This window comes from Balaenoptera ricei, chromosome 3 (assembly GCF_028023285.1).
Source record: "Balaenoptera ricei isolate mBalRic1 chromosome 3, mBalRic1.hap2, whole genome shotgun sequence".
Taxonomy (NCBI): domain Eukaryota; kingdom Metazoa; phylum Chordata; class Mammalia; order Artiodactyla; family Balaenopteridae; genus Balaenoptera; species Balaenoptera ricei.
The window spans coordinates 18,468,974-18,491,553 of NC_082641.1; the positions used below are offsets into that span (position 1 = coordinate 18,468,974).

At 35.0% G+C, this 22,580-nt stretch overlaps 1 long non-coding RNA gene across 44 annotated transcripts in view; it reads left to right on the forward strand.

Moving 5' to 3' along the window:
* The window catches only part of LOC132362148 (uncharacterized), a 322,664-nt gene that overhangs the window by 170,629 nt on the left and 129,455 nt on the right, over positions 1 to 22,580 (forward strand). For 36 of the 44 annotated variants that reach the window (XR_009502243.1, XR_009502250.1, XR_009502246.1 and 33 more), the window contains one exon: positions 7,641 to 7,827. This is a non-coding gene — a long non-coding RNA (uncharacterized LOC132362148). Of the gene's footprint in view, positions 1 to 1,589; positions 1,666 to 3,960; positions 4,047 to 7,640; positions 7,828 to 22,580 lie in introns of those variants that run through there. The other 8 variants (XR_009502254.1, XR_009502264.1, XR_009502255.1 and 5 more) reach the window with 6 other exon arrangements.

A 22,580-nucleotide genomic window follows, 5' to 3' on the forward strand; every position in this document is an offset into this window, starting at 1 on the left:
TACCTCTGAGATATTTCCAAAAGACATAGTAGAAATGAAAATGAAGTTCCTTTAAAGAAGAATCAGAAATCAGGGCTGAAAATATATATTTGAGATTTATTAGCTCTACTGTTTTCTCTATCATATAGATTTTAAATGGCAAAACAAGAGGCTGGAGAATTATTAGATACAATTAGATGTGAATAATTAAATGTGAAGAGTGTAGGAAAGGAAACACAAAGATAATCACAATTCCATTAAGAATGCATGATTACTCATTATTAGTCATAAATACGCAATAATCTTAGGTAATGTAAACTAATAAGATCCTGGTGAGACACAGAAGAGTATTGACAAAAAGCCTGGCAGAAACAATACTAAGTACTTCCTAAAGCTTTATCATAATGAGTTCTTATTTAAATATAAGTAAAATATACTTTCCTGATTTTATAAAATTTTACAATATGGTTTTTATGGACTATACATTTTCTTACCTGCTTCTTCCCATCACCCTGCTCTTTCCCATCACCCTTGCCATTTTTTCTTGCTTTGTCTTTTTTTATGTTCAACTTTTCAGAACACCATATTAATAGTAGAAATTACACACACACACACATATGTATATCCAATTAAAGTCAATATGATTTTTTTCCCTAGTAGTTCCAAGTGTATTTACTCAATCCCTCAGGTTTAGTTCTTTAAGGAGAGGAAAAGAGTATTTCATAAACAATTTCTATTTTGAGCATTTTTAAATCTTAAAAAATTCCAATATCATCGATTTTAAAATGATTTAAAATGTACTTAATACAGGTAAATGGTAACATATGTTCTATTATAACAGTTAGTCTAAAAACACTTAGACTTCTTATTGATGTAAACCTTGGTTTGTTTATGGAATTAATGACTCTAAGTGTTATTTTAGAGGCCACCTTATTCACTGTACCATGCAATACATAATCCTCAGCTGATACTAGAAATCTCCTCTTCCTTACAATTAACTCATTGTGTGCAGTTCTGCTGATTTCATCTGAGGTCAGTATTCTTTATTTCCTACCTCCTGTCTGTGACATTCAGATTCCAGCAAGTGATAACACAGGAGAGTCTCTGCATAAATTACTTCCTTTACCTACTGCAGGGAGTAAGTTTTAAGATGACCCCTCATGGTCTCTGCATCCTGGTATTCATGCTCTTGTGTAATCTCCTCCATTTGAGCATAGGTGAGATCTTTGACTTGCTTTTAACCAAAAGGATATGTCAAATGTGATGAGATGCCAATCCATGTCTATGTGATATTATTATAAACACGGCAGCTTGTGTAACAGACTATTTAGGTTGCCTGCTAGCCTTGCATGCTTTAATGAAGCAAGAAGCCATGTTGGGGAGGACCACTGGCAAAAAAAACTGGAAAAGAGTGCAGCCTATTTCCAACAGGTGGCTAGGGATTAGGGGTGACCTCTGGCTGACAGCCCCCAAGAAGCTGAAGCCCTGAAGCTAACAACCCACAAGGGACTGAATGTGGCCAACGACCACATGAGCTTGGAAGCAGATTCTTTTCCATTTAAGCCTCAAATGAGAACATAACCCTGGCCAAAAACTTTATTTCAACCGTGTGAGAGACCTTGAAGCAGTGGACCAGCTAAGCTCAGTTTGGACCACTTGACCACTGAAACTGTGAGATAATACATGGTACTGTTTTTAGCTGCTAAGTTTTCTGAAATGTGTTAGGTAGCAATAGATAACTACTATATTTCTGATCATAGTTTCTTTCCTCAAGTCTGGCAAATTTCATATACATCCTAGGTTTTGGTTCTATCATGTATATATGAACTTCCCTAATCCTTTTACTCACTCTCAGCCCTAGTTTTTTTGGAATTACAAAAGTATAAGTCTTTAAAACAGAAAAAAATCTTAAAATGTCTTCATTCTAAGCATAGAATTCTTACCAAAAAAATTCTTATATGTTTAATGAGTTATGGGATCTTTATATTTTTAAAAGTGTAAAACAGGCACTACTGACATTTTGACTTTGAGAAATTTTCTTGTTGTTGGGGGCTGTCTTATATCTATATAATGTAGATATATCATATATAGCTTATACATATATACCCACGTAAACATGTTTTTGTGTATATTTTATACATACACACTCATATATTTTATTTTTTGTATATATACATATATATACATGTGTGTGTTTTTATACACTTCTACCTATATAAAATTATCTATTCATGATAAATATATGCTAAAAATGCTGTATTAAAGTATAAACCACAGCCATGAACTTGTTATATGATTTAGTATTGCAAATACCAATAAAAGTCAGTCTTAGTGGACATTTTATAATCCATGCCCCCAAAGAAAATTATGTTTCTATTTTAAGTATGACATATGGTACTAACCTTTGTGTGACAATCTTGCTCACATTCAGCATTTGTGACACCAGATTGCCACTTTCTCTGGAAGTTGAGTTGACATGAATAGTAATTTTGAATTAAATAAAAGTCAGCGGGCTGTCAATTCTGGGTAGGCCTTTTATTCACCTGCTTGAAAGTCCAGATGTCAATGCCATGATGTTTAATCCCTTTTTGTAGATTGGGATGGAAGCCTTTTTTTTTTTTTTCCTTTCTCTCCTTTTCAAATTTTAATAGCTCTAGGGAAACTCAGAAGTAGTAATTCATGAGTTTCATGGAATGTTTCAGCAGATAGCTCTGTCATTTTCAAGCTTCTAAAATACCACTTTTTGGCTAAAGACTAAAATAGCTATGTTTATGATTTGGCCCTACCTCCTTCATTCAAAATATTAGAAGGAAGTAATGCTTAATTGTAAGTGTATGTGTGTTTATGTATATGTGTGTATACACAAAAGTGTGTATATGCATTTTTTCCCCAAAGAATCTCTCAGAGACTAATGTAGAACATTGAATGTAATAAAATGTAATGTAAATGTCTACCTTCAGATTTACGGGTGTGAGGATTTGAGTAAATTGAAAAAGCTCTTTGGTGGGATATTACAAAAATATACTTTAGATTCTCAATGTGAAATATTCAAATGTAAAATTTTTGGCAAACTTCAAGAAACTCTAAACAAACAACTTGTAGACAATATTAACAACCAGAAGGCAGTTTCTGGTCTGTGTTCCTACAAAGCTTTGGGGAAGAATATTTCCCATATTTTTAAAATAAGATTTTCTAGCAAAGGTTGAAAACAAATACACTGAGTGTGCATATACCGTCCAGCTGGATTTAAGAATTTTAATAATTTTCTGCGTGTACTTGATCTTTTGTATTGATCTATACATCATCTGTTTTGCTATACCTTCTGAAAATTGTCCACCCAACAATATTTCAGCATGTTCTAAGAAAAAACAATCTCCCACATAATTTACAAACCACATACAACACCTATACAAGTAAACAAAAATTCCATAATGTCGTTTCATATTCAGAAAACATTTACATTTCCCTAATTCCCACAACATTCTCTTAAGCTACTTTTGTTTTCTCTGCATTAAGATCTAACTGAGATTGACACATGACATTTGGTGATTGTGTCATTTTAGAACCAGGACCTCTAATGAACCAACTATGAGAAATGTCAACTGTCAGTGCCTCAAATAACTATCAAAAAACCCACTTGTTGAAGCAAAGATAGTTTTTTAGGTTTATTGCAGTAATAAGCCACCTTGACAGACATTGGTATTGTTTTAAAATAGGACAATTAGGGAAGGATATTTGTGGGTTTTTAGGGCCTCTTTGAAAATCAGGGAACTGGATGGGAGTAGGCAGTTGATGGCGTGAATGCTTTGAACTGGTTTGGCCCAAAGAGAGAAGGTCCTGAAGTGAGCCTTGGTGAGCAAGGTGCTAGTCTTGAAAGGTAAGCTATTTGGTTCACAGTCTTACCTTCCAAGAGCTAGTATTTCCTGGAGCAAACAGCTGACCTTTTTTTTTTCTTTTCTTTTTTTTATTACCTGGACCCAGAATTGTTTCGCACAAAAACAGGAAAATGTGCTGGCTTCAATTCTCAGTGAAGTCCAGAGGACAATGAATCTGGTATGCAGATTCTGGTATGAAGATTCAAAAAGTTCTTTTTTTTTTTTTTTAGTAAATTTATTTATTTATTTATTTATTTATTTATTTATTTATTTTGGGCTGGGTCAGATCTTTGTTGCTGCACATGGGCTTTCTTTAGTTGCATTGAGCCGGGCTACTCTTGGTTACGGTACGCAGGCTTCTCATTGCAGTGGCTTGTCTTGTTGCGGAGCATGGGCTCTAGGCGCATGGGCTTCAGTAGTTGTGGCACGCTGGCTCAGTAGTTGTGGCTCACAGGCTCTAGAGCACAGGCTCAGTTGTTGTGGTGCATGCTCTTAGTTGCTCCGGGACATATGGGATCTTCCCGGACCAGGGCTCGAGCTTGTGTCCCCTGTATTGGCAGGCAAATTCTTAACCACTGCACCACCAGGGAAGTCCCAAAAAGTTTTTTTTTTCTTTTTGAATTTTATTTTATTTATTTTTTTATACAGCAGGTTCTTGTTAGTTATCCATTTTATACATATTAGTGTATATATGTCAATCCCAATCTCCCAATTCATCACACCACCACCATCCCCCCGCCACTTACCCCCCTTGGTGTCCATACATTTGTTCTCTACATCTGTGTCTCTATTTCTGCCCTGCAAACCCGTTCATCTGTACCATTTTTCTAGGTTCAACATATATGCGTTAATATATGATATTTGTTTTTCTTTTTCTGACTTACCTTGCTCTGTATGACAGTCTCTAGGTCCATCCAAGTCTCCACAAATGACCCAATTTCATTCCTTTTTATGGCTGAGTAATATTCCACTGTATATATGTACCACATCTTCTTTATCCATTCATCTGTTGATGGGCATTTAGGTTGCTTCCATGACTTGGCTACTGTAAATAGTGCTACGATGAACATTGGGGTGCATGTGTCTTTTTTTTTTTTTTTTAAGAGTTGTTTTTTTTTTTTTAATAATTTATTTTATTTATGGCTGTGTTGGGTCTGCGTTTCTGTGCAAGGGCTTTCTCTAGTTGCGGCAAGTGGGGCCACTCTTCATCGCGGTGCGCGGGCCTCTCATTATCGCGGCCTCTCTTGTTGCGGAGCACAGGCTCCAGACGTGCAGGCTCAGTAATTGTGGCTCACGGGCCTAGTTGCTCCGCGGCATGTGGGATCTTCCCAGATCAGGGCTCGAACCCGTGTTCCCTGCATTGGCAGGCAGATTCTCAACCACTGCGCCACCAGGGAAGCCCACATGTGTCTTTTTGAATTATAATTTTCTCTGGGTATATGCCCAGTAGTGGGATTGCTGCGTCATATGGTAATTCTATTTTTAGTTTTTTAAGGAACCGCCATACTGTTCTCCATAGTGGCTGTATCAATTTACATTCCCACCAACCGTGCAAGAGAGTACCCTGTTCTCCACACTCTCTCCAGCATTTGTTGTTTGTAGATTTTCTTACGATGCCCATTCTAACTGGTGTGAAGTGATACCTCATTGTAGTTTTGATTTGCATTTCTCTAATAATTAGTGATATTGAGCTGCTTTCCATGTGCTTCCATCTGTATGTCTTCTATGGAGAAATGTCTGTTTAGGTCTTCTGCCCATTTTTGGATTGGGTTGTTTGTTTCTTTAGTATTGAGCTGCATGAGCTGTTTATATATTTTAGAGATTAATCCTTTGTTGATTCGTTTGCACATATTTTCTCCCATTCTGAGGGTTGTCTTTTTGCCTTGTTTGTAGTTTCCTTTGCTTTGCAAAAGCTTTTAAGTTTCATTAGTTCTCATTTGTTTATTTTTATTTTTACTTCCATTACTCTAGGAGGTGGATCAAAAAAAAACTTACTGTGATTTATGTCAAAGAATGTTCTTACTATGTTTTCCTCTAAGAGTTTTATAGTGTCCAGTCTTACATTCAGGTCTCTTATCCATTTTGAGTTTATTTTTGTGTACGGTGTTAGGGAGTGTTCTAATTTCATTCTTTTACATGTAGGTGTCCAGTTTTCCCAGCATCACTTATTGAAGAGACTGTCTTTTCTCCATTATATATCCTTGCCTCCTCCAAAAAGTTCTTGTTAGGAAAAGTTTCCCCAAATTTTTAAATTACATATATTTTCAAACGTAAAAAATATAGAATGGTACAGTTGTCATTCGTCACCACATAGATTCAAAAATGTTTCAATATTGTTAATTTTACATATTTTGTTGATCTACCTCAGCATATCCTAAGAAAAAGCGTATCTCTTTGGATCACCAAGCTAAAATCACACCTAAGAAAATCAACAGAATCCATAATATCATCCAGCATTCACTGTAAATTGAAATGTTCTTTGTAGTCTAAAAATAAATCAAAAGCTTTGTTAATTTTCTCTTGACTAAGACCTGATTTTAGTTCTTGCATATTATGTAGGGTTGTTTCCCTTTAGATTCTTTTACTCTAGAACAACCTTTCAACTTGGGTGAAAAATTTGCTGTAATAAAGTGTTGGAATCATCTGATGGCATCCTGATATTTACATGGAATTCTATGTAAATTCTAATTTTTTTCTAAGACAATTTTTAGAATAGGTGTTAAAAAATGGATTTCTGAATGTAGCATTATTAGGACACACTGAAAGATCATTTGAGACTGTCTAAGCCAGAAAATTAAACACAAATTTCCTCTAATAATATTTCTAGAATAAGTGTTAAAAAATGCATTTCTGAATATAGCATTATTAGGACACACTGAAGGGTTATTTGAGACTGTCTCAACCAGAAAATTATTAACTTGGTAACAAAAAATTGATTAAGATCATTAATACAGATTTCACCTTGCAATTTGTCTACCTTAGAAGTACATGTTTTACTAAATTTATTTTAAGAAATAACATTTTCTTTAATGGAATTGTATTTTATATCCTAGGTGTCTGTAAAACCACCTAGAATCTATCTGTCATCCAATTTATTTCTTGAGGAAACAACACCCAGGTTATGGTTGGTATGAATGAAAGAGCGTATAAAGCCATCTCTGTAATTTCCAAGCAATATCTATACCATCTAATAGGTGTTTATTGGGACTTCCCTGACAGTCCAGTGGTTAAGACTTCGCCTTCCAATACAGGGGGTGCGTGTTCGATCCCTTGTTGGGAAGCTAGGATACCACATGCCTCACAGCCAAAAAACCAAAACATTTAAAAAAAAAAAAAAAAAGAAGCAATATTGGAACAAATTCAATAAAGACTTTAAAAATGGTCCACATCAAAAAAATCTTAAGAAAAACAGGTATTTTTAAATGCCTGACATAGAAAGGTCACTGTTAAGGCACTAGAAACAAACAGTAGAGATGACCTCTAATTGGTTTGGTCTGAGAAAGTTTTCATTCCCCTCTCCCAGGGACAGAATTTTCTTGTTTGTTTGCTTGTTTGTTTGCTTGTTTAATTTTCCCTTACTTTTGTTCCAATAGGTCTTCACCTGCATCATGATAATACAGGGTTTACTGGCCTTCACCCAGCAGCTTAACATTTTTTGTTGTTTGTTGGTTTGCTTGTTTGTTTTTTCCCCAGCAGAGAAGGATCCCTGAGCTGGGCTCTCGGGGTATACTCTTTCCCGTGCCTGGAACACTGATGGTGTTTCTCTCTGCTTTGAATCTTTCTCAGGCCCAGTGAAATTCTACTGAGATGAACCTGAAAGTGAGTGCGGTCAATTTTGTGTCTGTACTCACCACGGCTTATATATCACTACCCCCACCGCCCACTCAGCCTTCAGCAATTCCTTAGAAAACTTCATCTGAAAGCTCCTTACCTTGTCCTACGGTCACCGACTTCCTCCCATCCTCTGACCCAGGTGAGTCAGTGCTCACGTCCTGTCTCTCCTTGAAGTTACTTTTATCATTAGTTTTCAGGCTAATTAGGAGCTTTGAGAATTCAGCTCTCTGCTAGGTCTAAGAAAATTATAATTTTATAAATGGGCCTCTTTTTAGTTTTTGTTAGTGTGGAATTTACATTCTTTTCAGATTTTTATATTCTAGGCAGTAGCTGGAAGTTCATGATGTTTTAATTGTGTTGTTTGCCTTCCTACTGAGTTATGAGTTTGTTTGTTTTAATGTATTCTGGAAACAAATCCTTTGTAGGGCATGTAGATTTTAAACATTATCCAAATTTGGTGTCTTGCTTTGTCATTTATCATTTTTCTAAATTGTGTCCTGAAAAAAGCAGAATTTTTAAATTTCATGGAAGTAAAGTTAAATTTATTCCTTTAGAGTGTGTGTTTTTTATATCCTAGCTAAGAAAGTTTTGCTTACGTCAAAGTAACAAAGATTACATCCTATTGCTTATTCTAGAGTCTTTGTAACTTTACCTTAAATGCTTAAGTCCCCTATCCATTTCAATAATTTTATTTATTATGTGAGGTAAGCATGAGAATTTTATATATAAATATAAATATACATATATATATCTATATCCAGTTTTTCCAGCACCATTTGTTGAAATGACCTTCACTCCCCATTGTATTAGTTTCCTGGGGCTGCAGAAACAAAGTACCACAAACTGGGCAGTTTAAACAATAGAATTGTTTCTTGGTTCTGGAGGAAAGATGTCTGAAATCAAGGTATCAGCACGGTTGGTTCTTTTTGAGCGCTGTGAGCGTGAATCCATTCCACGTCTGTCTGCTAGCTTCTGGTAGGCACAGCCGTTCTCCCTGTGTCTTCCCATTGTCTCCCCTCCATGTATTTCTATGTCTGTGTGTATGTTTCCTCTTTTTTATCAAAACACAGTCATATTGGACTAGGACTCATCCTAATGACTTCATCTTAACTTGCCTATCTCTAAACACCATATTTCCAAATAAGATCCCATTCCCAGGTACTGGGGGTTACGACTTCAACATCTTTTGGGGGGACACGATTCAACCCATAATGCTATATTTGCATTGGTTTATTTTTGGTTTCCTTAATCAGTTTTATTGCTCTATATATTTATCCTTACACCAAAAGTACAATGTCTTTATTCCTGTAACTTCTAAGTAAGTACTGATATTAGCTGTGCATTTTAGAATCATATTGTCAAAATTTTCACCCCCATACACATACTCACAACCTTGCTGGACTTTCATCATGACTATATTTAGAGTATAGATAAATTCAGAGAGAATTGATAAAAATGATCCAGTCAGTGGGCACGCCGTATTTCCTGATTTATTTGTTTATTTTAAAAAATTTTCTCTCAAATGTTTTGCAGTTTCCAATGTACAGTGGTTTTAACATATGTCCACAAATGTTTTGCCACTCCTTCCTTCAAAAGGTGGAAACTAATTCTCCTCCCCTTATTCTGTGTGCCTCTCAATCTCTTGGATCTCTCATTCTAGAGGAAGCCAGCTGCCATGCTATCCACTACCACACCATGGAGATTATAGAGAGCCTAGGGGTGGAGGAACTAAGACTTCCTGCTAACACATCATACCAATTAGTCAATCATGGAATACATGAATAAGCAAAGGATTATTGAATTTTATAGTTACTAAGTTTTAAAGGGTTTTGTCACACAGAAATGGATATCTAATACACAGGTCTTACAGATAGTTCATTAAGTGTGTGCCTAAATTTTTATAAAATATAATATTTGATGCTGATATAACTGAGATTTTGTTTTTCAGTTTTAACTGTTCACACTTTGTCAAGTAGCATTGTGTCTATGTATATGAAGAATATTTTTTGGTAGATTTCTTTCCTCTTTGTTAATACAGCACACACAGAATTTGGTTTGATGTGACAGAAAATTCAACACAAATATTAGTCTACAATGCATAAAATAATTGCATTTATATAGTGAAAAGATATTTTATTTTTTGAAATCACAATAGAATTTTCACAACAATATAGCCCAGTATGTATTAGTAATGAGTTTACTATGTGTTCTGTACTTATGTTACCTCATTCATTTCTCTCAAATATCCCATGCTTAAATGTTTAAAAATATCCATGAAATAGGAAATATTATGCCATTTTACTGATAACAAAACTAAAGCAGAGAAAGTCTATGACATTCCTCCAAGTTACAGGGCTGGTAATTGTAGAGACAATATTTATATGCAGAATTAGCTAAATCCAGAATCTACATCTTTAACCAATGCATTAGAATGCATTATATATTTCATAAAAAAAGAATATGCAGAAATAAAATCGTAAATATTGTTTTTTAACATCTGTATTGGAGTATAATTGCTTTACAATGGTGTGTTAGTTTCTGCTTTATAACAAAGTGAATCAGTTATACGTATACATATGTTCCCATATCGCTTCCCTCTTGCATCTCCCTCCCTCCCACCCTCCCCGTAAATATTCTTTGATAGGGGAGTTAAAAAGGAACTGTTTCCTTGACATCTTTTTGTAATATAACGACTTAGAAACAACAATGCTATAGTATTTGGTACTTTTAAGTATCTGCATCGAGAAATGTTTTTATTTATTTCTTTATATTTTCAGTTCCTTTAAGTAGCTTCATTAGTGACAAAAGAAGATAGTGTGTTGTATGTGTGATATTTCTTTTTGTTCTAAATAGGAAATAGAATACCATTTCTCTCATTCTGAATCATCGCAATAGAAGCTGGTTCATTGAAAATTTTTTTAAAAATTGTGTATTCAACTAATATTGGATACTGACATATATATGAGTTGTTTAAATATATATATATTTATTTTATATATCCTTTATGCATGTTTAAATGTGTATTTTATATATTGTTTATGAATTGTTTAAATCTATATATTATATATTGTATAAATCTATATATTTAAAGATATTTTTTATATTATACATATATTTGTCTAATATATATATATGTAATCTCAGCATCCAATATTAGCCATAAACAACTCACAGTTATTTGTTTCTATTGGGTAGTAGTAATTCAAGTTGACTGTATGAGCTGTATTACTGGCTTGATTTTGGCCAAAAAGTGGATAAATTTTGAATTTTAAAATGAGATAAGGAATCAGTTATTTTCCAATATAAAAAAATGACATCAAATAAACCTTATGATCAAGATATTTAATTCATAGACAATACCTGCAAACAGACTAATAAGAGCAGGTCATGATCATATAACCACAGGCACTTATATATAGCCTTTTACAGCTTCCAAAATTATTTTAAGTCCTTAATCTCATTTATCCCTCAGACTCTTTAGGTGAGATTGAGATTTTTTACATTGGGCTTCTTAAATATTGCTGAGTCACACGTGAATGTGAGATCTGGCACGTCCACTCGTGAATCTAGGCAAAGGCTTTAGCACAAAGGTGTCCACTAATAACTGTTTGTATTAGCTTGTCATCCAAGGTTCTCCAGGGGATGCTGAGAGCACAGGATAAAATATTTAAGATGACAATCTGTCACCGTGAAGCGTGGTAACAAAAATCATGAAGTTTAAATGTGAAACCAATCAGCACATGCTTAAGTGAAAATAACTGAACAAGACTTCCAACTTCAGGTAAAAACACTGCCAGCGTCAAGCCTCCTGCTAAAGAGAACTTGCTGATGGAAGCCTCAGACTCTGTTTTAGAGGATCAGGTATTTCACAGAAAGAGAATTAGAGCTCTAAGGAGTAAACCAGAGTCATATATGCCCTGTTGGCATTTATTATAAAAAGAAAAACAAAAAGGAAGTCTCCAGTGAGGTAGGCTGGCAGGGTAGAGACTCTGGCTAAGTAAACCACTTATTTGGGCTTGGACCTCAAAGAGAATTTCCCCTGAGACCCTCCACAGGTTTAAGAAAAGGGAATGAGAGAAGAGGTAAGGCGGACTCCTTAGCCTGCATCAATGCTGTTTAACTCCTTCCAAAGGCAGAAATCCCAGAGGAACAGCACCTGCTCTGGCCCCCTACTCTGAAAGGCTGCATGCAGGGAAGTTGTTATATTTTCTCAGAGTGGATGTTTTTTTCCCTTGACCTCTGCCAATTACCCCAAGGTACTACCACTGTGGAACAAATGTTTAAGTTTATTCTGTGGCCATAGTAGATTATCAAAGGTCTCACAATTATTTTCAATATTAACTTTTAAATACATGATTGAACAAAAAGTTGAGAATTATGAAGTGCACAATGCAAAAAGCAGGAATCAACGTGAATGTAAGATAAGGAGAATAGACCCCAAAGAGGTCCTTGTTATTAGATTATGGAACACAAATTGTAATAGAACATATTAATGTTGTAGGTAAGAGAGAAAGTTTGAATTTACTTAAGGCACTGAAGACTGTAACTAATGAGATTGCAGATTTGTAATGGAATCAACAATAGTAATAGAAAAGCAAAATACAAATTTAAAACTTAGTAGATAATTTAATATCAAATTAAACACAGATAAAGAGAGAATTACTGTGTGTATAGGTCAGAAGTAGAGTGAGGGGAGCTCTTCAGAATGGAACGACAGAAGGGAGAATGAGACAAAGAAAATGTGTGTAGTGGTAATGACCAAGAGTTCCCAAGAACTGCTGAAAGACACCTATCATCTGAATCAGAAAGTCAGAGAAGCTCAGGAAAAATAAATGGATATAAATCCATAAGCAGGACCCATCAGGGTGAAAGTGCAGACAATGAAAGACAATGTACCCTTAAAGAGATAATTAGATTTACATGAACTTTCATCAAAAACATTGGAAACCATACAACAGTGGAAAGATATCTTCAAGATCATGAAAGAAAATCACTGACAACTAACTACTTACAATTTTCTGCACTACCAAAATATTCTTCAAGAATGAAGCTGTTTGTTTTTTTCGGAGAAATTTTCAGACAAAATAATCACTGACAGAATTCACCAATTCTAAGCCTCCACCAAATGTAATTATAAAAGGGATCCTTCAGACATAGGAAACTCACTAAATGCAATTATAAAAGATATCTTTCAGAAATAGAAAAATTATTTCAGTTTCAGTTACATGTTGATTAAGTATGCAGGCATCTGATGGTTTGGCTGGACTGACATTTGATGATGCTTACCTATCAGATGGGAGCCCAGCTGGGGTCGTTGGCCAGTCACTTTTCTAGGTTGGTAGACTTAGGGTAGTTGTGACTAACTTCCCGAAGAGCAAGCACCCTAAGATCACCAGGAGGAAGTTGCATGGCCTGTTGTCTTAGCCTCAAATATCAAACAGTGTCACTTTGGCTGCATTCCATTGATTATAGGCAAGTCACTAATGTCAGCACAGATTTAAAGGAAGGATGTATAAACCAAATTTCTTGAAGGGAGGATTATTAAATAATTTGTAGATACCACATAATTAATTCCTAAAAGAACAGAAAGAGATGCTGTAAAACAAATTGATATAGGGTAATGGCACCAAGATAGATAAGATTTGAAGAATCCAAAAGAAGACAGGAAAAGAAAAAGGAAAAAAAGTAACATAGAACAAGTCAGAAAAGAAAGCATTTAACCCCTAAATGTTCCAGTAGTGATATTAAATCAAATGGACAGAATGACCCAGTTTAAACAGAATTTGAGTATGCATAAGAAAAAGCATGGCTAAGAATATGCTTTTACAAGAAACACATCTAAAAATGCTCACAGAAAAAGATTTTAAATAAAAGATAGCAATATGTAGAGCGTGCAATGGGAAAGTAAAGTAAAGCTGCGATAACTATGATTAGTATTGGTTAGAGGAGGCTCCAAAGCAGAGAGCATTACAATAGAATACAAGATCTCAGTGAAAAAAGATTCAACTCACAAAGAAGACATAATTTTCACTATGTTCGTATTCCATAAATTTTTATGGCTTCAAGATCAGGAATAGATTCAGGTTTTATGGGATCTGAACCTTACGCAATTTGTAAAATTTGATGAAACCGCTTTAAGAATAAAATACACAAAGTTTTGAACACAAAACTACGTCCAACTTTTTTTTGAATAAAGAAAAAATCACAACCAATATATTTTTTAAGACAACTGATAAATACTCCAAATTTAGTCAATAATGTAAAGGTTTTGTAGATTATCTGCTTATAGTATTTTCCTATATTCTTCCATTAAACTTTTTGAAAATTTCTTTATATAAAAGCAATTTTTTAGTATTGTTTCCCCAATTCAAGATTTCCACTAGCATAATTGATTAATATTTGTTTGTTTCTTTGGAGTTGTTACTGGGAATAAGGAATTTATGATGGCATAATTATGTGGTTGCTACAGTATTATTATTGTATGTTTAAACCCTCAATCAGAGATTCTCATAACTTCCATTTTACATTACGCCTACAAAATAGTGTATTAGGTATTTTATATGGTATATCATTACATCTTTTTGACAAGGTGGAAAGTTAGTTTTTACTAGATGTCCATGAGAACCAAATTCTTCACTTTAAATTTTGTACTACTAGTGATCAGAAGCATTTTCCAAAGACTACATGTAAATCCTTGTTTCTTTTCTACTACCCAAGTACTTGTAGTGCTATGCGTTCTATGACCCAGTCATATCCCAGTAAGGCTTGGTATCAGGATACTAAGTTGACAAAATGTGCAGCTGGAGAAGTCAGGGAAATCATTTTTACCCTAGACAGCCTACAGTAACTTCACTAAATGCTGAATTAATGGAAAGCCACACACCACTACACAAACTCTACCCAGCCCTATTTCTCTTTCTCAAGAACCTAAAATTGCCTAGACCATTCCAATGCCACTTGTAGTGAAGGGAAATTCAACGGGAACAGCAGAAAAAGGAACGGAAAGAGTAAAAAGGAAGCATTCTTTAAAATTTTGGCTACTTTAAAAATTGATCTGAGTACTCCCATGTCAAAGAAATTGAATCAATAATTAATAACTTTCCAATAAAGAAATAATCAGAAACCATATGTTTTCACTGATGAATATTAAAAAAAAAAAAAAAAAAAACCTTTATGTAAGAAATTATACCAGTCCTCTAAAATGTCTTCTGGAAAATGGAAGCAGAGGAGGAATTTCCTAACTTATTTTATGAGGCAGCATTTTCCTAACACCAAAACCTACAAAAGACATTACAAGAAAGGAAACTATGGCCCAATATATCTCACAAACATTGGTGTAAAAAGCCTCAACGAAATATTAACAAATAAAATTCATCAACTTATATAAAGAATTATTCACTACAACTAAGTGGAATTTATTCCTGCTATACAAAGCAGATTAAAATGCAAAAATCAATTAATGCAATATAGCACATCAACAGGCTACAGAAGAAAACATATGATCATACCAATAGATGCAGAAAAAGCATTTGACAAAAACCAACACCCATTCATGATAGAAAATACTCTTAGCGATCTACAAATAGAGGAGAACTTCCTCAACTCGGTAAGGAGCAGCATCAGAAAACGTATAGCTAACATGCTGAATAGTGAGAGACTTGATGCTTTCCCCGTAAGATCAGGAACAATGTAAGGACAGCCCCTCTTAACACTCCTATTCCACGTTATACTGAAAGACCTAGCAAATGCATTTAGAAATTATGATTTTGGTACCTCATGTCAAAGTGGGGGGGCATTTTCATCCCCACACTGCTTCACACCATCAAGCAGTTCTCAAACACCCTCTGGGTGTCCTACAATTCAATTTAATTCTGATACCACCTACCTGGAGATAGCATCAGATCCGTAGGTTAAGGGCTCTGTCCCACAAGCCTGCTCCTCCCTCCAATTTCAGAGGCCAGCCACAAGACCAGGTTCCCAGAATCTTCTCCTCGGATTTGATTAATTTGCTAGAGCAGCTTACAGAACTCAGAGATATATTTTATTATAAAAACATATAACTCAGGAACTTCAAATATAAAAAAATACGTAGAGCAAGGTACGTGGGAAGGGGTGTGGAGATTCTGTGCCCTCTCCTGGTGCACTGTTCTCCTTGCATCTTCATGTTTACCAAATCAGAAGCTCTGCAAACCCCATCCTGTTGGATTTTTATGGAGGCTTTATTACATAGGCATGATTGATTAAATCACTGGCCATTGGTGATTGAACTCAATCTCCTGCCTCTTTCCCCTCCTAGGTCTGAGGTGGGACTGAAAAGTCCAATTCTCTCATCACACAGTTGGCTCCACAAACAACCAGCCCCCATTCTTAGTGCTTTCCCCAAATCACCTCATTAACCTAAGAAAAGGCACCTTTGTTTCTCACGTGAAAACGCAAGGGTTTTGGGAGCGCTGTACCAGAATCTGGGACAAAGACTATACATATATACATATGTATTTATTATAAATCACCATATCACAGAAAAGAAGTACACAGATTGGGGAAGAAGAACTAAAATTGTCTTTGTTCACAGATATCGTATTTATTTACGTAGAAAACCTTAAAGAATCAGAAAAAAACCTTCTGGAACAAATAAACAAAGAAAGGTTGTAGGATACAAGGTTAGTATACGAAAGTCAACTGCTATCTTATATGCCAAAAATAAACAATTAAAATTTGAAATTAGAGAAACACCATTTATATTAGCACTGAAAATAGAAAAATAAAATACTTATGTATAAGTCAAATTATGTACAAGATGTATATGTAGAAAACTATAAAACTCAGATGAAAGAAATCAAAGAAAATCTAAATAAACAGAGACATATTCCCTGTTATTGTAGAGAAGAACTCAAGATTGTTAAGATGTCAGTTATTTCCAGTTTGATCTATAGATTCAGTGCAATCCCAACCAAAGTCCCCAAAAGTTTTTTTTTTGGATATCAACAAACTGACACTAAAGTTTATATGAAAAGGCAAAATCCAGAATAGCCAATAGTGAAGAACAAAGTTGGAAGACTGATACAACCTGATTTCAAGACTTATTTTAAAGCTGCAGTATGCAAGACAGTGTGGTATTGGCAAAAGAATAAATTGATATATGAATGTAGCTGAATACCGAACCCAGAAATAGACCCACTCAAATATAGTCAAGCAGTCTTTGAAAAAGGAGCAAAGCCAATTCAATGGAGTAAGTATAGTATATTCAAAATATCATGCTAGAACAATCAGATATCTACATAAAAAAAAAAAAAAACAAGAATCTAAACACCAACCTTACTCGGTTCAAAAACATTAACCCAAATTGGATCTTAGGTCTAAATGTAAAATGCAAATCTTTTATAAAATTTCTGGAAGCTAGCATAAGAAAAAATCTAGATGACTTTGAATTTGATGATTAGTTTTAGGTAAAATACCAAAAGCAGGATCCATGAAAGAAAAAAAAAATTGTAACTTGGAACTGATTAAAACTAAAAATTTCTGCTCTATAAAAAATATTGTTAATGAAATAAAAAGACAAGTCACAGACTGGGAGAAAATATTTGCAGAAACAAATATCTGATAAAGGATTGATATCTAAAATATACAAAGCATATTTACAATTTACCAATAGAAAAATAACCTAACTAAAATATGGACAAAAGATATGAATAGACACCTCACCAAAGAAGATATACAGATGAAAAGTAAACATATGAAAAGATATTCAACATTATATGCCATTAGGGAATTGCAAACTAAAACCAGCTACCACTATTCATGTATTAGAATGGATTAAAAAGAAAAAAAAAAAAAAAAAACAAATAATACCAAATCCTAGTGAAGATGCAGAACAACAGGAATTCTCAGTCATAGCTAGTGGGAACACCAATGGTACAGCCACTTAGGAAGATAATCTGGCAATTTCTTACAAAGTTAAACATAGCCTTACCATATGATACAGCTTTCACACTCCTACATATTTACCCAAATGGGTTAAAAACTTATGTCCATACAAAACCTGCACGTGAAAGTCTATAGCATTTTTATTCACGATTGCCAAAAACTGAAAGCAGCCAAGATGTCTTTCAAAATGTGAATGGATAAACTGTAGTACATAACTGACAATGAAATATTATTCAGCAATAAAAAGAAATTGGATATTAAGCCACAAAGGACATGGAGGAATATTAAATGCATATTACTAAGAAACCAGTCTACAAATGTTACAAATGGTAAGATTCCAACTGTATGATGTTGTTGAAAAAGCAAAAGTTTAGAGACTAAAAAAGATCAGTGGTTGCTAGACGTTCAGAGGAGATGGGGAGAGGGATGAATAGATAAAGCCCAGAGGATTTTTAGGGCTGTGAAACTATTCTGTACAACACTGTAATAGTGTATACATGATATGCATTAGTCAAAATCTGTACAGCTGTACAGCAAAAAGAGTAAACCCTAACATAAACTATGGACTTCAGTTAATTATAATGTATCAATATTGATTCATCAATTATAACAAATATACCACACTAATGCAAGATATTTATAATACCTTAACTCTATTGGTGGAGGGTGGGTGAGGAGGGAGTATATGGGAACTCTTTACTATCTGTTGAATTTCTCTATAAACCTAAAACTGCTCCAAAAAATAAAATCTGTTAATTAATTTTGTAAAAATTAGAATCACCAGTCCATGTGAACGCATTGTTTAGGGCCCTCCTAAGGCTTTGAAAGGGGCAGTGCTGTGAAGTGCAATACAGGTAGAAATCTTCCAGCTCCACCTACTAAATCTTGATAGCATTCAAGGCGATTCCAAGATGGGCCATATATATTGCGCTTCTGTCTCATCACTGGAAGCTGGCAATAACTCAGGAAATATACGCCAAAAAGATGATTGGAAGAATAAAGGACTGATTAAATGAGTGAAAAGAAACTAAATCAAATGTTAGAGCTGTTTACTTTTTCTTTCCTTTGTGGCAACAATAATCTTGTCTTCTTTCCATATACTCAATGCCGCTGTTGTACCAAATTACTCATAACTTTCTTTTCTCAGCCTTATTACTTCCTCAGTAATCCCCCCACTGTCCTTCTTGTCTGAGCTGTTTAGTTTCTCGTTCCTCAATCTCACCTCACGTATCAGTTTTTTGCAATTTCTCCCTGATTGCTGCTTCCTTGGTATGTTGTAATCGTTCCCAGTTCTACCGAATCTTTTTAGCAATGTATTGTAATTCTTTTAGAATCCCTTTCTCTTACAGAAGTGTGAGCTAATCAAGGCCAATACAAGGCCTTTCTTATTTATTATGGTTTACCTAACTCTTGCAGTATTGGTACTGTGAATAAACTAATGAATGTTGCTACCTTTGCATGAATCATGTCATAGAAAATCTCTGCCTACCCATTTTAATAAATGTAGTCAATTGCAGAAAAGCCTAAAGCGGTAGGCAGGATTTGTAGTGGAGTAAACAAGACATAATTGCCAGAAGGCAAAATCGTGTAATTGAATGTGCATAGACTTTATATTAAAAAAAAAATCTCACTTTGGTTGTACAATTAAGTACCTTATGACCTTGGAAAATGTGTATAATCACTTTCCATTTTCCCTATGAAGGAGAATAACACATTTTTTGTTTAGTTCTTGTGAGAATAAGTGAGGTAACCGGATGTAAAAGACTCTAACAATGCCTGGCACATAGGAATCATTCAAAGGAGGTTATGTCCACTTTCTTTAACTTTTCTGCAGAGACTTGGAAACCTTGGGCCTGATCTCAGCTCTGCCATTTACAAGTGGTTGACCTTGACTGAGTTTTATAAAATCCTGGATTCTTAGTTTTTATCATCTACAAAAGAATCATAATGGCATCATATGGATGTTGTGGACATTAAATTCTATAGCATATGTAAAGTGCTTAGTTGAATTCCTTTTATATATAATAGGTGAACCAAGAATTCACCAGTTTAATAGAAAAAAATGTTAACCAAAAACTTGTTGGGCTGTGGCCCCAAAGTCGGAGAACAATTAAATAGGTACCAAGTACCCCAGAATCTTAAACTCTTTTGCTAAACCAGCTTCTAAGGCTGCTTTGTGCTTTGTGGAGTTGATCTGGCCAGCATTAGTCTATCTCCTACATGAACCATATAAGAGTTAGTGTTAAAGATTCCAGGAAGAGGATTTTATTGTAGAGATTTTCAGTCTGTCTGCATTACTCTCCAGTCCTTGGAGGTGGGGAAAACAGAAATGGATCCCTAATATTGAACTTTAAATCAGAGAAGAGGCACTCAAAAAGACTATTTGGAGAGGTTGCCATGGGTGCTCTGGAGACTAACGGATGCAGGGGACCGTACCTGACCCCTAATCCGATAAATCTAAGGGTAGAGGGAGCAAAGTGTCAGCTTCATTAGAAGGGCACTGTGCTTCCACTGATGGATGGGCAAAGCTTTGTGCCTTTGGAAACCAAGTGTATACTAAGAAAAAACAGAGGGAGATGGAGAGAGAGAAATGAACACAGCCTCAGAAGACAGCCTGGAGACAGTACATGATACATCTGTTAGAGGGGACCTCAAAAACCATGAGAAGTAAGCAGGAAGGCCCTCAGGTGCTAGTTTGAAGCATTGCTAGAACCAAAAGAACTGTGTTAAAGGATATTCTTCCATGGATTGTCCAAGGAGTCTTTTAAATGCCAGCTTTGGCTCCCAAAATTATAAGAAAACAAGTCGCATAAGATTGTACCCATCTCCCTCACCTCCCTGCTCCCTCCCTCAAACTTACAAAATTGGATCAGGCCTTAGTTGGATAGAGTTTATATAGTCAATATTTACAATGCAATGAACTGGATTTCTTAATTAAGACTAGTATTAACTTGTTTAAAACCAAACAAATAGAACATTTATGTAATCATTGCAAATAATGGATATTTAAGGTTCCTTTTTTCTGTTTCTTCCAAAAGTGTAAAAAGAACAAATTAGAAAAGTAGAAACAATAAAAATTAGTTATTAAATTTACATACTATCAAATCCGTTTCATTCAATGAACTAATTATTTGTGTTAATGATGTATCATAGTTGTTGTATACAACAATAAATGCTTCTTTTGAGTTTTAGTCCTATAAAGAGAGTACTTAATAACTATTCTTAATTCTGGCTGTCTCAATATACTTCTGCTGTATTTTTCTTGTGGAAATTATCAGTGTTTTACTATGATTGGGAGAGTTGTGCAATTATTGGAATCACAAACCATGTAGTGATGGAGACAGTCAACCCTTGAGTGGTTACATCTGCACCAAGAAGATGGTCATTACAAAGACATTAGATCATATGACCCTATTTTGGTATAATTAAAAAGAAATGGATGTTCCATTTGCAGATATTTTCTCCATTCTGAGGGTTGTCTTTTCATTTATGGTTTCCTTTTCTGTGCAAAAGCTTTTAAGTTTAAGTTTAATTAGGTCGCATTTGTTTATTTTTGTTTTTATTTTCATTACTCTAGGAGATGGATTGAAAAAGATCTTGCTGCAATTTATATCACAGAGTGTTCTGCCTATGTTTTCCTCCAGAGTTTTATAGTATCTGACCTTACATTTAGGTCTTTAATCCATTTTGAGTTTGCTTTTGTGTATAGTGTTAGGAAGTGTTCTAATTTCATTCTTCTACATGTAGCTGTCCAGTTTTCCCAGCACCACTTATTGAAGAGACTGTATTTTCTCCATTGTTTATTCTTACCTACTTTGTCATAGATTAGGTGACCATAGATGCAGGGGTTTATTTATGGACTTTCTATCCTGTTCCATTGATCTATATCTTTGTTTTTGAGCCAGTACCATACAGTTTTGCTCACTGTAGCTTTGTAGTATAGTCTGAAGTCAGGGAGTCTGATTCCTGCAGCTCCATTCTTCTTTCTCAAGATTGCTTTGGCTATTTTGGGTCTTCTGTGTTTCCATACAAAGTGTAAAAATTTCTAATTCTGTGAAAAATGCCATTGGTAATTTGATAGGGATTGCATCGAATCTGTAGATTGCTTTGGGTAGTATATTCATTTTCACAATATTGAGTCTTCCAATCCAAGAACATGGTATATCTCTTCATCTGTTTGTGTCATCTTTGATTTCTTTCATCAGTATCTTATAGTTTTCTGATTACAGGTCTTTTGCCTCCTTAGGTAGGTTTATTCCTAGGTATTTTATTCTTTTTGATGCAGTGGTAAATGGGATTGTTTCCTTAATTTCTCTTTCTGATCTTTCATTGTTAGTGTATAGGAATGCAAGAGATTTTTGTGTATTAACTGTGTATCCTGCAACTTTACCAAATTGAATGATGAGTTCTAGTAGTTTTCTGGTCGCATCTTTAGGATTTTCTATGTATAGTAACATTTCATCTGCAGAGAGTGACAGTTTTACTTCTTCTTTTTCAATTTGGATTCCTTTTATTTCTTTTTCTTCTCCGATTGCCGCGGCTAGGACTTCCAAAACTATGTTGAATAAAAGTGGTGAGAGTGGGGCTTCCCTGGTGGCGCAGTGGTTGAGAATCTGCCTGCCAATGCAGGGGACACGGGTTCAAGCCCTGGTCTGGGAAGATCCCACATGCCGCGGAGCAACTAAGCCCATGTGCCACAACTACGGAGCCTGCGCATCTGGAGCCTGTGCTCTGCAACAAGAGAGACCGCAATAGTGAGAGGCCCGTGCACCGCGATGAAGAGTGGCCCCGCTTGCCGCAACTAGAGAAAGCCCTCGCACAGAAACAAAGACCCAACACAGCCAAAAATTAATTAATTAATTAATTAATTTTTTAAAAAAAGTGGTGAGAGTGGACGTCCTTGTCTTGTTCTTGATCTTAGAGGAAATGCTTGTAGTTTTTCACCATTGACGATGTTTTCTGTGGGTT